The sequence below is a fragment of the Lactuca saligna genome, chromosome 7, assembly GCF_052625555.1.
Source record: "Lactuca saligna cultivar CGN05327 chromosome 7, ASM5262555v1, whole genome shotgun sequence".
Lineage (NCBI taxonomy): Eukaryota > Viridiplantae > Streptophyta > Magnoliopsida > Asterales > Asteraceae > Lactuca > Lactuca saligna.
Window position 1 is genome coordinate 1,399,147 of NC_136423.1, and position 14,449 is coordinate 1,413,595.

Below are 14,449 nucleotides of genomic sequence, written 5' to 3' on the forward strand. Positions count from 1 at the left end.
TCATCTATACAAACCTCCCGAAATAGTCGTTAGTGTTTGATGAGCCACCACATACAAGCTCTCTTCGTTTGAGCCACTCTTGAGCAAAGCTTATTTCTAGTTGATTTTTTTACTTGTTTTTTGAAACTTTATGCGTTTTGGGTTGAAATTAAGTAACATGTGCTTTTGTGTACTTGATTTTGTTGATTAGACACAACAACGCCACCCAATTTGACCATATATCCATGACTATCGTCTATAGACGATTTTGGTGTATATGTACAACCAAGAAACAACCTATCAATAATCAACTTTTATGTCTCCCTGTTCTTGAATTACATAAAATTTCTTTTTGGCATTTGAGAAATTTGAAATTATTAGACAATCTCCTTGCTTTGGGTTATAATCATGGTTGATTTGGTGCTTGACTTCAAGGACATTGAAGTGGGGAAAAGACAAAGGGGGACATGTAGAAGTGCGGTGGTTGACTTTATGTCACATTCACCAATGATATTAAGTTTATTCAACTAATAATATTTTAGAATGACAAAACCAATTAGGAATAATGTATGTTCAAATTTAATAAAACTGAATAACTGGATTACATATGATTAGTTGTCACACCTCCAAATCGGAACGACGGAAATGTTCAGGGGTGGATGACTTCATGTGGTAACGTAACAATTGAATACATAGTAAAGAAAGCAACATAACCATCATATATATAATTGAAAGTTTACATTGTTTAAAAGGTACACGTTCAAAACCAATTACAATACGATGCCAAAATATGAATTTAAACTAGCGCCGCAACGTCCCTTCTTCAAAAGTTGTTTGTTACTTGCAATTACTGAATTCCTGGGACATACAAGTAGTTTTGAAAGAGTAGATCAACATATAAGCTGGTGAGTTTCATAAGTATTAAATGACAATATCTGCATGAATTAAAACGAAATGGTTTGTTTTTGTTTGTTGGTTCCTAGAAAATCACATATCCTCTACTAGTATAAATGTAGCCTTCTAGTAAGACCAATATTTGTTTCTAGAAAACGTATGTTTTTCCGTATGTGGGTAGTGGTTTAGAAGTTCCAAAATTGTATCACGATAAGGTTTTTCATGCCTTAAGTAGTTAATTAATGTACGTATAAAATTGCCAATACGTCTGAAAAACCCCTTAAATCAATGTGTTTTTGATACTCCATGTAAGTTTTATAACCATGCTATTTGACTAGAAATGCCTATATACAACGTTCTTCAGGCGTTGGAATGTTCTAACGTTTGTCACCCCAAATGGTGTACTGTAGCTAACAGTCAGGGCGCGGGGTTGTCAATCCCGTATAGATCTATACACAAACACCATGCTCCCCCTCCAAGGGATTCTGGTATATAATACAGGACTTGAAATGTGTACTCGAGCATACGTGAAGTTTAATGTCTCACAAAACTTAGTATAAAACAGATTTATGTGTGAAAATGTTCGTTTGTTCTTGTATATGAAAGTAACTTCTTGAAATAGTATTTCTAGTATGTAAAAGTTCGTAATGTTCTCGTAAAACTATACCTATTATAGTTTTCTAAAAGTGTGTTTCGTTTGTATAGTAATCCCTAGTGAAATGCTCACTTGTTATGAAAAGTATAATTTTTGTAGTGCCAAAGATAGACACATATACATACAGTATAAGCAGAGTGTTTGATTTACATATAAACATAAATCATTTCTTATTTCAAAGATAAGATGTTATCGTGGTATATTTTGCATACGAAAGTTTCCCTATAATAGTTATAAATCACATATGATTCCATTGATAAAAAGTGTATAACGAAACTTTATATAACACACGGTAATAATCATGTGTTTTACTTGTATCCCCCCCTTAAAAGCATATAAAAGTATTTATAGAATATTTAAAAGTGTGGATTATAGAGGTATGAACTCACTTGAAAGATCGAAGAAGGCGAGATGAAAACCGAGCAGAATTTCGACTCGAGAAAGCGGATTTTCTCGGGATTCTCGGGAGCACAAACGACCTTCGGGACTTGAGCAAGGAAACCGGGGCTTCGGGATAGCACGTGCACGGAAAACGAGGCAAAAACGAAAGAAAGTTGAGAGAAATTGAGCCATTTCTTTGGAACCCTCGCATCCCTTTTATAGGGGGTGGGAACCGCCTCGGTACGCTGGGCGTACGCGTGCGTTATGCGTGACCGCTTCCTAGACTGCCTCGGAGCTTCGGATGGGACGGGGCATAGCCTCGCATAGGGGCGACGTGGACGATCCGAGGCTTAGGCCTCGAGTACACTGGGCGTAACTCGGATCGGCCTGGTGACTCCTCCTTCGGATAATACCGAAATTTAATATAAAATTTATATTTTTATTATTTAATTACTTCAAAAATTCATATCTTCTTCATACGAACTCCGTTTTCAACGTTCTTTATATCCATGCGTAGGTGAGACTATGCTCTACAACTTTCGTTTAGATTCCGTCGGCAAATTTTGAAATTATTTTTATTATTTATTTTTAAAAGGTCGCGGTAAGAAAATTTCGTTAGAAATTCATAACTTCATTATCTGACGTCTGTTTTTGCCAGACTTTTTACCGTTGAAAAACCATTGTCGATACCTTTGATTCTCATTCAGGTCATTCTGGCCAAAAGTCGCTCGATCTCCGTTTCGAGTTTTTAGCTGTCTATTGCTAAGCCGAACTTGGAAAATTCATAACTTGCTTATACGAAGTCAGATTTGGGCTTTCTTTTTACGTACGTTAACGGTTTAATGACATCTAACATAGTAGGAAATTAATTATAGACTTTTGGACATTTTATCTTTTTGAAGTTAATTTCATTATAACAAAAGTGGTTACAATACTTGACTTTTTAGGTCGTTACATAGAGTTGAAATATTGGGCTGTCACATTAGTGCACCCAAAAAGGACGTTGTTCAAAAAGTTCACATGTGGCAGTTTCCGGAAATAGAGTTCTTCGATGTATTTACAGAGAATGGCGAGGCATGTTTGCTTTTTACGATGTTAGGAAGGGTTGTTTGATAAGAAAGTAAGTGTGTTTTAGGTAAGAAAATGTTGTGGTGTTGCAAGTGGTTGACGATGCGGTTGGTGGTGGTGTTTCAGGTGGTCGGTGATAAGGTTTAAGGAGGAGGTATGTGATGATGTGAAACACGGAGAGAAAGGTAAAAGGCTAATGGTGGGTGGGTCTATTTAAGGCATTGTACTTTAATCTCTTGGGAACCTAAAAAGTGATATAATGGATTAAATACTTAATGTCAATAGAGTTTGAAGGTACACTCAAATGACATCAAGTAACACCTTATGTCTTAAGCTTTTAATGACTTATTACAAGTCTATAATATGATCAAGATGATAATTCTAAACATGAATAAAGTTCTTAGACTCATTCTAATCTAATCATACGCCATGATTACATTACTCCTTTGGTGATTCCAATTCCAACTATGGAGTAGAGACACTTAGACAGACATACGGTGATAATGAGCACTTATAATGAGTTTAGTTCACTTAAGTACTTCCTTATTTTTTATTATTACTTTGAAACTCATTTAATAGATTCAAAAACCTTATTATTGACTTAAACTGTGACAACCGAGAGGATTCCGTCATTGACCACCACTAAAAGAGAGTAGGAAAAATAGATGTAATAGCTTAAGAATGTAATATTTGATTTATGAGATAATAAGAATCAAATGTGTCATTACATTTATTGTTAAATTGATTGTTAGTCTCCAAAATAAGTGTCCAAAAAGTTGTATCGTCTTCAAAGCTAGTTAACATATTTGGAAAGTACTCACTAATGTGATCCTATGGATATAAGATTCGTAAACATCCGAATCTAAATGAGAGAGTTATAGATTTTATAAAAATAAAAATCAACCGTGTAATTAAAGTTAATTATGTCAAAATAGTACATAGAGATTGGTTAACTTTTGACAAAAAGTGCAAAAATGAGATTTGTAGTACTCCTTAAGATATAAATTTTAGGACAAAGAATGTAGAAAACGGAATCCATATGAGGGAGATATGATTTTTGTAAAATTATTTATTTTTACCCTCGTTAAGCATAAAAATTAAAGTCAAAATTAGCTAAAATAACCTAAAGGAGAGTTGTAGTATTCCTTGAGATCGTTACATAGATATAAAGAATGCTTAGATTGAAGCTAGCACGAAAAAGTTATGATTTTTACAAAAAAAACATTTTCATGCACGCGAGGTGCTCGCCTGTGCCCGTAGTGCACCTGACACCGGATTATAGTGGATTCCAAGAGACGTGGCCAAGAGGGGAGGTGACATGTGGCAATCTCTGGATGGAGCCATGATGATCATGTGCGACGCGCACACCCCAAATCCCTGCCTATAAATAGAAGGCAGTACAATCCTCTTTTTCACACCTTCTAAGCCTTTCTCTATCAATTCTCGAAGTTGTTGCATCTTAGGAGCGATCCCTGGAGTTCCGAGCCCGATACAACCCTACATCAACGGTCTCACCATTCAAGTGTAAGTTCACGACCTTATTTCACCATTTTAAGAGTTTTACTGGAGGAATACATGCTTATCAAACTGCTTTATCAAAATATATTTATATCTATAAATATCAATAGTTATATAAAGCATCAAACCTTAGGATAATGTAGCCATAGATATTATACCTAGTTGTAAGCTACGATATTATGTCTAAGAGATATAATGTCCAATAGTTAAGGAAGAGATATTACCTAGATGTTATGATGATCAATACCCTATGCTAACATAGTACCTAGAAGTAATGTTGGTCAAATATACAGATATTGTAACATCCCAAAATACGAGTGAAAAAAATTCATTTTTAAAATTATCAAAACATCCATTTATTATTTAAACAAAACCTTAAAGATATTTCGTAATAAAAACAGTTATGGGGGTACAATCTCAAAATCTCAATGTTGTGGAAAATATAGCTGTATGCGATGCGATCAAGTCATGTCCTTCCCTTTCGAACCGGAAGTACCTGAAATCATAAACAGCAACTGTAAGCACAAAGCTTGGTGAGTTTCCTAAATACAACATACCATACATAACATACGAGTCATACATATCAAACATACAATAGGTGGTGCTATGTGCCAACCTTAGTCTTCCCATTATGCCACGAGCCGTATTATGGTCTTTCCTTGCCAACTCGGGGACTAAAACCCTGGGTCTTACAGACAAGTTCCATGTGTAACACCCGGTTCCTAGTACGTATTTAAATTCTAGTACTTTTCATGTTTTGCCGTAGGACTCGGCGAGTTGGAGGCCCAACTCGTCGAGTAGACTCGATTTTGGACACTGAGGTTTAGTGACCTACTTGACGAGTCATGGGACCGACTCGACGAGTAGGAGCTTCTGGATAAAACCCTAATGTTAGGGTTTGCACCCTATTTAAACATCTTATTATGCCTCAACCCAACCCCCATCGTCCCTCCTTACCCATAGAAACCCTAAATCGAAACCCTAAGACCCTTTTGAGTGTTCTTGAGCTTGTTGGTGCCTTTTTGTGTGTATTTGAAGTTAGAGAAGAAGAAAGCTTGGAAGTTCAAGTGGAAGCTAGTAGATCTAGAGGTTGTGAATTATTTCCAGCTTATTTGAGGTATAAACCTGATTCCTTGGCTATTCACTACTTAGATCTTGATTTGGGGCTATTTTCTACCTTTTTCTAAGCTTTAATGGAGTTATATTCGGATTTGTGCTTCACATCTAGAATTATTGAGGGTTCCCATGGCATAAAGGTGCCAACTTCATGGCCATGGGAGACCCATGCTTCATGTATACCTCTTTTATGGCTTTTTGAGCTATAAACCCCCATGCATGTACGTCAAGATTGGAACTTTATGTGTAAAAGGGACCCTAGGAGGCCAGATCTATGATTTGGGTGCATTAAGACCCATTATAATCGACTGTATAGTTTTAGACAATGATGGACTCGGCGAGTCGCTTGGGTGACTTGGCGAGTCGGGACGCATTTTCCCTTAAACGTGTTCTGGAAATGGTTTTTGGTTGACTGGAAGGAACACTCAGCTTGCTAGGGGTTTGTTATGGACCTGGAAATCATAGGACTCGGCGAGTGGATGAACAGACTCGGCGAGTTCAAGTCAATGTCCCAACCACATGATGACATGAAGATGGACTCGACGAGTTCAAGGAGAACTCGGTGAGTCATTGAATAAACACCTTGATATGGATGAAGATGAAATCAACGAGTTCAAGGACAAACTCGGCGAGTCGGTTAAAGATAGTCCAATGTGTTATTGAAGGCGAACTCGTCGAGCTCTTGCTAGACTCGATGAGTAAGGATGAGATTATGGCATTTTGTGGATATGAGGACTCGACGAGTTGGTGGACCAACTCAGCGAGTCGAGTCAACTAGATGTTGACTTTAACTAGGGTTTGACCTTGACTTTGTCTTGGACTTGAGTTGACCCTTGTAAGGGTTACGAGTATGAATTGATAAGTTAGAAAAGTTGTTGTGTAGGGATTGAGGATTCGAGGAGAGTTGGTTTTCATACCGAGAATAGTGCAGACATTACATGACTTTGAGGTGAGTTTTCTCCTAGTAGGAGTGGGTCTATGGCCACAATGTCGGCCCATAAGTAAGAGTGTTGGATAGATGATTGTCTTTGTGATAATTATCTAGCGTTGATATGAGAAATGATTATTATGCCTGTTATGATTATTGTGCTTGATATGTTTACTGTGCTTGATATGTGTTAGCATTAGTAGGGGGTGAAATAGTCCCTGGTTACGTGTTGAAAGATACCGAAGGGGAGGGTAGCTCCCAGTTACCGGTTCAAATATACCGAAGGGGAGGTTAGTTCCCGGTTACTGGTTGAAAGATACCGAGGAGGAGCCCAACTCCTGGCTATGCCTGACAGTTACCAGTTGAAAGATATCGAAGATTATGTATTATTTGGTATAGGTATGATGGGGGAACTCACTAAGCTTTGTGCTTACGGTTTTTAGTTTTGGTTTCAGGTACCTCTTCATCTAAGGGGAAGGAGTCGGCGGGGTAGCAACGCATCAAACATTCACACATGATATTCCGTATTTGATAAATGTGGGGTTGTACTATGATATTATACTATTTACTAATATGCTTAAAATAATAATTAATAATCATTTGCGACTAACTTAGCAATAATGGACTTAATGGATTAAGTCCTTTAGGGGGTTAAGTAAGAAACACTTAACCCTAATTATCATTTCAAGCGAAAGCGCTAATCTCACTTGGGATTTGGCAATTGGACTATTGATGGACCATGCAAGAACAAGTTAATGTACCAGAGTAATTAGATGGGCTTAAGGATAAAGCCCATGTGAGGACTTGGGCCCAATTTGGAAAATTGGGTTATAAATGGACCATGTTTAGGCCTTTATGATTATGTGATATTGGGCCATGGGAAATGGATTGGAATAATTGAATTGGCCTTAAGGAAAGACCATGTAAAGGTCTGGGCCCAATTTGGAAAAGTGGGCCATATGTTGGGCTTTGACCCATTATTTTACTTTTAGGATTTTGTAGTGTGAGTTGGACCTTGGGCTTGGGACCCAATCATTAATTGGGTATTGTTTGATGTTGACAGTTTGGGAATCTGTCAACCAACAGCGGGAGCTTTACCTGCGGGACTTCAGCAGTGCCATGTGAGTTATCCTCACTATACTAAGGGGTCTAAGGCACCAAGGCTGGCCTATTGGGTATGTTATCCTAGTAGTGTTACATGTTGAGTATGAGTTTGTGTTGCATGCTAGTGGTTATGCCAGTTAGGTAGACATGTAGGACTACCTGTGATGTTATATGATTATTGCATGCTCAGTAATTATGTTATATGTTATGTGGGATGGGTTGAGGTTGTACTGCTCCGTGCGGTAGCCAACAAACCCCAGAGTATTCCAGATATGAGTTGAGGGCTCGGTAGGCATTCCAGAATTATACTGAGGACTCGGGAGTATGCCAGATATGAGTTGAGGGCCCGGTAGGCATTCCAGACTCATACTAAGGACTCGGGAGCATTCCAGATACGAGCTGAGGGCCCGGTAGGCATTCCAGACTCGTACTGAGGGCTCGGTGGCAATCCAGATGTGAGCTGAGGGCCCGATAGCCATTCCAGACTCACACTGTCGGCCCATGGGTATTCCAGTCTGTAAAAGCTGTGGACCCGTTACGTGCTGTTCTGTTCAGTTTGTTATGATATGTTATTGCTGACATGGTTATGTGGACTATATGTGTATCGATATTTTGGGGGTAACTCACTAAGCTTTCGGGCTTACAATTTCAGTTTATTATTTCAGGTGCATCAGAGGATCGTGGCAGAGCAAAGGCGTGATCGTACAACTCCTCACTTTTTATGACTGTGTTTCTGGGATACTTTGATATTCTACATTTTGAAAAAAAGTTTGTAATAACTAATGGTTTTTGGGTTGTTTAAAAAGTTTTAAATTGGCTTGAATTTTTAGGTGTTACAATAAGCATCACAAAGACAACTAGCATATTATATACAACTACTTATCTACTTAACTGCTAGAGTCCAAACTCTGGTCTTGCATATAGATGTTCCAGGAGCCACCTCCTGGTCTTTCATACAAATTTCAATGACCACCCCTGGTCTTCCTATAATACATAAACCAAATGGGCAGGTATTAGTGCCTTCGACCCATAGTACAGTGAGGAGACTCACCTCGCACTGATGAATCACATTGCTAATCCCTGGTTGCTAGTCCAACAATTTCCCGAGTTATCAATATCAAATAACACCCAATTAACAATTGGGTTCAAATTCAAATCCAACAGTCCATACTGATAGGTTTGAGCCATAAGAACTTTCCTATGTGCACATGCCAACCCTAATGCTTGGATCTAGGTTTCTCTAATTGAACATGAAATGTATCCAAGACTTTCATTCATGGATCTAGTGTAAACAAACAATTCATAACATATGAAATCAGATCTAGAAGAATACCTTGAGCTGCTTGCTTGATACTTCTTGTTCTTGGAGCTTAGAGTCACAATTGTCACTCCTCTAATGGCTTACAAAAACCTACTAGCAAGAGGATGATTTGAGAGAGGGAGAGAGGTGAGAAATCATCCCTAGGGTTTCCTCAATCATAGAGTGGCCTATTTCCATCACACAAGGGATCTATTTATACTATGAGCTCCTAAGGTTTCACCCTAAACCCTAATTGGATAACTTAGCCTCAAAGCAATCCAAAGATCCTTCTAGATGATAACCTTGGATGATTTTAAGATATCCTTATCTTACAAGTCGTCCCCCCTTATTATCTATAAGGATTCATAGTCCAAAACACAACTATCACACATTTGACAGTTTATGCCCCTTTATTCAATTAATCTCTTTAAGTCACCAAATTAATTCCTAATTAATTTATGACTTATATCAATCAAATAATATTATTATTCCTTTAACATATTATTCTTATAATACTTTAATAAAAATATCTCTTCTCTCTATATAAATCACCCTATCAAGTTGCTATGGTGAAGGCAACCCAAAAGGACCATGCACAACCGGGTCAAGTACTTACCAAATATAGTTACAACCTTAGACACTAATCCAACAGTCTCCCACTTGGATAAGTCTAGTAACTATAAATGTAAACACAATCCGATTAGCAATCGTAGCTCTCAAAGACGTTGTTAACTCTGATCTTATCAGTATCTTGTCTTTTAGATAAGGGATCGTATAATCCTCTATTTTGATATCGTGCAGACAATCTCATGAAACATTCTCATACTTATTGTCTAGTAATTAGTTTCTCGATCTTAGATTTAATTGGCATAGAACTTAATTGAACACATCAATTCTGTCCTGACCGTGCCCGACACATAAGTCAAATCAAATCATCGAGCAGTCATGATATCGCTTTTACCCTCTTAGGATAAAAGTAACAGATAAACTTCGACTTATATGCATTTACTTATTCACTAATCACCTATACACAACCATGCGTTTTATGACATCAATTTACTAATGCGGTTTCGCATTATCCATGCACAACTAATTAGTAAACAATAAACCATATATCTTGGTTTCAGGACCATATGATATTATCGTCTTGCGATCACTTGCAGTACATTCCATAAAGTGATTCCAGTAAGTGCGGGTTTATTCCAATGCTCAAAACTTGTTCGTAAGCACTCATGAACGTCGTAGCAAGCCTTTGCTATGTCTAATACCATTTAGACAATCTACACACCAATTCATGACAATCTTCATTCATACCTACTTCCAACATATGAACGATTGTGAATTGTTTGAATAATTCGATTATTTTTAATAAACTCAATTATTCTGGAAGTCAAAACATGCAAAGTGAAACAATAGTTAAACAGTTAACATAAGACAATACTTTTAAATAATACTCCTTTATTTAATCATCAAATGTCAACTACATTTATCTGTTACAAGTTTCCAAACTATCTAATCTAAACTAATATCATCCTTCAGCCCAATGCTCCTAGCGTGCTGCAAGTGCTTAACCCTACTCAGTCCCTTCGTAAGCGGATCTGCTGGGTTATCTTCTGATGATATCCTCTTAACCACGAGGTGTCCTTCTTCAACTCGATGTCTAATAAAGTGATACTTCCTGTCGATATGTTGGGATCTACCAAGATCCCTCAATTCCTTGGTCAAGGCAACCGCTCCTTCATTATCACAGAAAATTTCCATAGATTCATTTATGGCAGGCACAACTCCAAGGTCACCAATGAAGTTCTTTAACCATATCGCCTCCTTTGACGCTTCGCTCGCTGCAATGTACTCTGATTCGCACGTTGAATCAGCTAAAGTTTCCTGCTTAGAACTTTTCCAAGTCACTGCTCCTCCATTAAGGGTAAAGACCCAGCCCGACTGCGAAAGGTAGTTGTCTCTGTCGGTCTGGAAGCTGGCATCACTATACCCTCACACCTTTAAGTCATCACTCCCTCCATGGACTAAAAACCATTCCTTGGTCCTCCGAAGGTACTTAAGGATATTCTTGACCGCAATCTAATGAGCTCTTCCAGGGTTCCCTTGATATCTACTGACCATGCTCAAAGCAAAGGGCACATCAGGATGAGTACAAGTCATAGCATACCTGATCGAGCCAACTGCAGAAACATAAGGTGCTCGGCTCATCTCAACTATCTCGGCTTCAGTACTCGGACTTTGAGTCTTACTCAACTTGGCATTACTTTGTATTGGTAGTTCTCCCTTCTTCGAGTTTTCCATACTAAAACGTTTTAGTACCTTATCTAAGTAAGTATTCTGACTAAGTCCTATTAGTTTCTTACTTCGTTCTCTCACTATCCTTATTCCCAAAATATAGGAAGCCTCTCCGAGGTCCTTCATAGCGAAACACTTCCCGAGCCAGGACTTAACTCCCTGCAGAGTCGGAATGTCGTTTCCCATGAGTAGTATGTCATCGACATACAAAACGAGGAAGCTAAATATACTCCCACTGGCTTTGACATATACACATGATTCATCTTCACTTCGTACAAATCCAAACTCTTTGACTTTCTCATCAAAGCAAAGATTCCATCTACGAGATGCTTGCTTAAGTCCATAAATGGACTTCTCAAGCTTGCACACTCTATTGGGATGCTTGGCATCGACAAAACCCTCTGGCTGAGCCATGTAAACATCCTCAGCCAACTTCCCATTAAGGAAAGCGGTCTTGACATCCATTTGTCATATCTCATAATCATGAAATGCAGCAATGGCTAACATCACCCTTATAGACTTTATTTTCGCAATTGGTGAGAGGGTCTCATCATAGTCAACTCTGGGAGTTTGAGTAAAGCCCTTCGCGACCAATCGCACCTTATACGTGTGTACATTCCCATCCACGTTGGTCTTCTTCTTGAAGATCCACTTGCACCCAACCGTCTTACATCCGGGCATAATCTCAACCATATTCCAAACTTGGTTGTCATACATGGACTAAATCTCGCTCTCCATCACCTCTTTCCATTTTGTAGACTCTGGGCCTACATGGCTTTCTTATAGCTATTAAATTCATCTAGATTTATTAGTGTACCGTCACTAATATACGTGTCCCTTTTAGTAGTAATATGAAAACCATAAAACTGGGGTTGAATTCTAACTCTTCCGGAACGTCTAAGTCCCCACAGCCCTTGAAGACCATATGAACACTCCCCGAAATCCCAACAAATTTGATAACTCCAGAAGCTTTTAATGATATAACACCCAAATCTTGAAGTCCTTTATACTGATGACAAGACCAAAACCTTAGTAATAGACCACTTTCCTTGGCACTCCTAATAGCCAACCAAGCTCAAATGCTAAAACCACTAAACCCCAACGATACTGGAGAACTAACCTGTTGAATTCTAAAGCTCATACAATCAAGTATATAAAGGCATCTCTCTTATCATAAAATCATGAGCAGATCCTGAGCGCTAATCTAGAATGCAATTCTCATCATCATATCATGTATCATAATAAACACGTATTGGTATTCTAGGAACCACTTACTTGAGCTCGATTGCTTGCACACATCACAACCTTTTCTTTGATTAGAAACTCTTTTAATAAAACATTTATTTTATAACATACGAACCATAATCAACAACTGTAAGCACAAAGCTTAGCGAGTTCCCCAAATACCACATATGTGACATCCCCAAAATCTCGGCCAGAAAAGACCGATTTTCATTTATGCTTTTAAAATAAATTCAGAGTAAATCCTTTTGATTTGAAAGAGTTGCGGAATTTGTTCCCAAAAACAAAACATGATAAAACAATGTTTACCAAAGCATTTCATAAAAGAAATGTATTTTTCATTATATAATCAAAACTCTGGGTGTCATGTTCCGATATAGACCAATAAGCATAAACGATAACATTACAAGTCATTCAACGAATATTTACATATACAGACTTGTTAACAAAACAACTGGATGGTTCATCCATCTTACGTCCTTGCGCCACTTCCTGTAATACAAATAAAACTGAGTGGGTCAGGCTTGGGAGCCTGGTGAGCATATAGGGTTTTCAACCCACAATAAATAATTAAATTAATTATTATCAACCAACAATAACCCAGTTACCCATTCCCGTTATTCTCACTTTATGTCCCTAAAATAACTAACACAAGGGACCTAATCTAAGAATATTTTCATCGGGGTGACAACACATGCTGCGGGGTTTCCTCAGCAATATAAGTCAAATAAGGCAACCATGAGGGGGATGGAATACAGCGAATGAACACCCAAGTTCATTAACACCTACAGGTTATGAGCCTGCTAGCGTTCCACTGTACTGTCTAAAAAAGTCCGTGGTCGTCATCTAAATTCCGCTAGATGACTGGATCAAAACAACAACGAGGCCTCTCATCTGTTTATTACACACCAACTATCTACCCATGTTCTACCCAACATATTAGTAGATAAAAACATACATTTTTTATACATATTTTCAAAACCTATATAGCATGCTTGATCAAAACATTTTCCATATAACAGATGAGGTACACACACATAACACGTATTTCATATAGAAATAATCATATCTGTAAGATAGAAGAAAGTGAATATACATTCACACACCTAACAACAAAAATATACACATAACACATATCTCGTATAAAATACTTCATAGTTATACGTTAGGAGAAAATAACAACGCATTCACACGTATAAACGACAATAAACTTAATACACTCAAACCATACTTGTATTATTATTGCGTTTATGAAATGTAGTATACACTCACCTGATCAGAAGATGATCAGACAGCACTACGGCTTGCAGAAGTCGTAATCCTCAGCAGATCTGGAAGATCTCTACGAAAATCGAACTTCTCGCGAGCAGAGCTTCGGCTCGGAAACCGCACTTCTCGGGATCTTCGGGATCTCGGGACTCGCTTCGGGACTCGGGAATATTACCGGGGCTTCGGGGTATTTCTGGCACGCAAAACAATGCAAAACGGGAGAGAGAAGAGAGAAAAATAGCAATTTGGCCGGCTGCCCTCGCATCCTATTTCTAGGAGGCTGGGAGCCTCATTTACGCGGGGCGTACTGCAGTACGCAGCGCGTACTGCTTCCGAAATGCGTCACTGTCACACCCCCGAACCAGACGGCGGAAACGTCCGGGGGCTGTTGTGACTCAATTAAATACCATCACAATGAATATACATGAAACATAACATCATACATCACTAAGCATTGGAATAATACAACTGGTAGCGTTTACATTTAGTACATTGTTCCCTAACATTACATGCCCAAAAAGTAGATTGTTCAGTACTAATTTAACAAGCAGCAAAACGTCACTGAGTACACTTATCCCTTCGACTTATCTGTTACCTGAGAATACAAGTATTTTGAAAAACGTCAACATATGAAATGTTGGTGAGTTCATAAGTAATGTTTGAAATCCAATGTTTGTATCGTTTCGAAAACCACCAGAAA